This window comes from Nanorana parkeri, unplaced genomic scaffold, assembly GCF_000935625.1.
Source record: "Nanorana parkeri isolate BGI_ZX_2015 unplaced genomic scaffold, ASM93562v1 scaffold1442, whole genome shotgun sequence".
NCBI classification, from domain to species: domain Eukaryota; kingdom Metazoa; phylum Chordata; class Amphibia; order Anura; family Dicroglossidae; genus Nanorana; species Nanorana parkeri.
In genome coordinates, this window is record NW_017307710.1 from 414,325 (window position 1) to 418,783 (window position 4,459).

Consider the following 4,459-nt stretch of genomic DNA (forward strand, 5'->3'; position numbering starts at 1 on the left):
ACACTTTGGAGATAACCCAAGAGAATATTCTTCTTCTGTGAAGTTCATGAGGAAAGGGAAATAATCATACCCCCCGTGTTTTACCATCAGTTGTCGGGGTTGTGGTAGAGGATTGCGCTGATATACCCACCAGGATCACTCAGGTCATCTATGCCTTGAGAATGACCTTTCAGCTCAGAGGAGGAACTGCACTTATATAAATTAACTTATCATATACCTATTTACATATTTATAGATATATCATATTTATATGGTTGAATTAACGATCACTGGTGTTAAACACGAGATGTTTATATGAAATACTGCACAGCGATTTTTTATCAAGGATCACAACATATTTAATTTGGATATGTAGTTTATTTATTTATACATAGTCACTTATTAATTTAAATCAACGGAAGAGAGTAGATGTTGATATATTAACATTTTATTGTGAGATTGTTACACAGGACAATTTGGCAATTACTTTTGTTATTACTTAGGATAACAAAATAATACATACATTTTTTTTAAGGGGAAAATATTTTAACCTTTCTTCTTAAATATTATTTTAATTTCTATGTAATCTATGGACAAAACATGTAACAAAAAAAAAACACATTTTTGACCAGTGTTAGTTTTAAAATGTGTTACTTAAAATTAAAAAGTATGCATATAAAAATTCTATAATTTGCTCCATTTAAAATTACGCCAACTGAAAATGAAAGCAAATTAAAAAAAAGGCTTTTGTTTTTTAATTTTGTGCATCTTCTTTACATGACACAGAGAAAAATAATAAACAAAATTAATGAAAAAAGTTTAAATAGTAAGGGTAAAAAAATAGAAGTTAAAAATGTAAGCAGCAAAATAATATCTATGGGGAGAAGGGGAGGGAGGAGTTAATTAGGGCTAATTTGAGTTAACTAAGGGAGGCAGGGCAGTGGACATTTTTTTAAAACTATTTGTCCAAGGACTAAAGTGGGGGCCCAATCTTCTCCCTCGAAACAATCTACTTGGACTGATACAAAAATAACCAAAACCATGCTATGAAGTGCTTCACAATTTGCGAGAAAAATTCCGAATCTATACAACAGGGCTGCGCTGGATAGCAGTTTGGGGTACAGATAGTACACGCATTTTGTCTATGGACTTTTTCAAAAGGGAGGGACTTTTTCACCCTTTTGAAAAAGTCCATAGACGAAACGCATCAAGGGAGGTACTTGTTCTGTCTCGTCTCGCACGGCTGAGTGTTCCTACCGCTTGTTGCTTTTAAGATTGTTGTTCCTGTAAGTGCATTCCACTATTATTTTTAATAAATGTTTTAAAATACTGCACTTAGGAGGCTCTTGTTTTTCCCTCTCTTTTTTTTTTGGAACACTGTTGGGTGGACATCGCCGCAAATACGGTGAGGAAAGTGTTAACCAGAGGGGAGGGAGAGAGCTGCGTCCAGCTAGGCCATCTGGAAACAGATTGAGGAAGTGGACAGTTAATGAAACCAAAAGGGATTGCTTCGGAGAAAGTTTTGCGGACACTTTGGAGATAACCCAAGAGAATATTCTTCTTCTGTGAAGTTCATGAGGAAAGGGAAATAATCATACCCCCCGTGTTTTACCATCAGTTGTCGGGGTTGTGGTAGAGGATTGCGCTGATATACCCACCAGGATCACTCAGGTCATCTATGCCTTGAGAATGACCTTTCAGCTCAGAGGAGGAACTGCACTTATATAAATTAACTTATCATATACCTATTTACATATTTATAGATATATCATATTTATATGGTTGAATTAACGATCACTGGTGTTAAACACGAGATGTTTATATGAAATACTGCACAGCGATTTTTTATCAAGGATCACAACATATTTAATTTGGATATGTAGTTTATTTATTTATACATAGTCACTTATTAATTTAAATCAACGGAAGAGAGTAGATGTTGATATATTAACATTTTATTGTGAGATTGTTACACAGGACAGAGCACAACATAATAGCAACATATGAAACCACAAATGAGTGTGCTCTTATTTTTGTATATTTCATTGTTATTTTATGGTGCCGAAAACCGCAAGATAAAAAAAAAGGGAAACAAATCTACATAATAATACAAAATACACAAAAATCAAGTGTCTGAGCACTACATCATACAAATAGTGTGAATTCTCATGATTCCATAAATTATAGGTTATCTACTTGGGGTTGCATGTACTTTTTATACATTTTAAGGCCACTGGAAGTTTGTGGAATATTTACATACTTCCCCAATAGTCAAAGTAAAATACACAATCACATAAAAATCAAGCAATTTCCAGACGTTATATTAAGGGTCACAGTATGTGGACAATGTACTCAAATAGATTTTACAAACTTTTGATTAAGCAGAGAGATTATCTACCGAAATGTCACATGTAATCCAGATTTCCATTTTTTATTTAAGGCTTGGCAATGAGCTGTTAAACAATCTATTTAAAATTTTCCCTATGGGATAATCGTACTAGCTCTAAATAAACATGTTTGTTACATGCTTTTTTTATGGCATATATCTTATTTTAAAAAAGTTCACTGTAAGGATTATATATATTCAATATTGATAATTGTTTAATCATGACATTCAAATTTGAATACCTTATGTAAGCTAAAGCAGCACATCCTATACGCAATGATGCATCCTCTTGCATTGGTGGAACTTTGCTGTCCCAGTTCCTTGAGAGGCTGGGGCCACCCACAGCTTGGATTTAACACTTTAAAATTGTATTAAAAGCAGTTATAGAGGGGGCGGAGCTTGCTAATGGCGGCGGCTAGACGTACTCGTCCTTAGCTCCGCAAAACCGGACCGGGCATCGGCACTAAAGTGCCTCAGCAACGCTCATGATGGGCTCCAAGAGGGGCAAAAAGTCACAGGGCTCCAAGCCGGACCGCGCACGGACCCCGAGAGCCGCGATCTCCAGCTTCTTTGCGGCCCCGGCATCTACCCGATCTGCAGGCCGCACGGCGGCCCCACGTGGAGTCTCCCCAGATGGCCCTGACTCACCCTCCTCCCAGCCAGCCGACATGTCTCCCGTCCTGGCGGACCCAGAGGCTTCCTCTGATGAGGATTCGGTCCAGGATGGCTCCACAGGAGATGTCAGGCATCTGCTGGATCACCTCCCCTCCAAACGGGACATGGAGACCCTGTTTGCTCGGTTTTGAGCTCGGTTTGGATCTGCATTTGGATACCCATCGCATGGCCATCAATGCACTACAAGCTACAGCTTTAAACCAACATAAGCTGCTGCAGTCTGTGTGGACACACATGGATGACGCTGAAGATAGGAATCGGAGGAACAACATTAGAATTCGCGGCCTGCCGGAAGCGACGGGGACGTCGGACCTGGAACCCACTGTCAGAGGTATCTTTAACTCACTACTGGCTAGAGGAGCGACGGACCCTATCAACCTTGACAGGGTGCACGGAGTCCCGGGATACCGCAATCCTGCGTCGCAACAGCCCAGGGATGTCTTATGTCGCGTCCACTTCTATAAACTGAAGGAGGAAATTAAGTCCAAGGCCCCGTCGACTTCGACGGAGCAGCCATTACCTTCTTCCCTGACCTGTCGCCCCGCACCATGGCTCGCCGCAGGGCTCTGCGCCCCCTTACAGCGTCCCTGCGGGACCGTCACGTCCCTTACAGATGGGGATACCCCTTCCACCTATCAGTGCGTCATAATGGTTGCCTGGTGATTCTACGCTTCCCGGCGGATCTGGTGGGATTCACAGCAGCACTAGGAATCTCCGCAGTGGAACTGGATCCATGGCCGGACCCCCCGGCTCCCGTGCTCCCTGAGGTTCCCTCACAACCCCAATGGACTGAAGTCTCCCACTCTAAGAAATCGTGGAGAGATTTCCCCACTCGCAGCTCTCTACCTTAAAGATGATGGATGGATGTCACTACCTCAACCCTGCGTGAGGATTTCGGAATCTCTTTACCTGGTTTTCTTTTTATTGATTTCTCTCCCACGTTTTTTTGTGTTTCTACTTTATCTCTGGTGATGTTGTGGGTGGAGGACACCCCCAGTGCCATGCTGCCCCGTGGATCACGGTTCACTTTTCCCCTGACGGATGCATTAGCAGCTGGAAGTCGTTTCCTGAACCCTGGGTCCTGTCCTTGTTGCTGGGATCCCCCTGTCGGCTCAACCCCCAGCGTCCTTGGGCACACGGAGAGCCCCTTTTTGAGGTGATTCCCTGGATGTACCTATCTTTAACTGCCTGCACACCAGAGGATAAGGCACTAGGCTGGACGTCCTGGGACTCCTCCGGACTTTGGAACTGTACCTCTACCTCCGTCTGTGGCCGATGATGGAAGAAGACTCCGCTCGGGTGATATGCTGCTTTATTGCTGCCTGTTGAATGAATTTCCCTTCCCCATCCCTCCTCTCCCTTTCCTTGATTCCCTCCTCCTCCCTCCTCTCCCTTTCCTCCATTCCTTCTCCCTCTCCC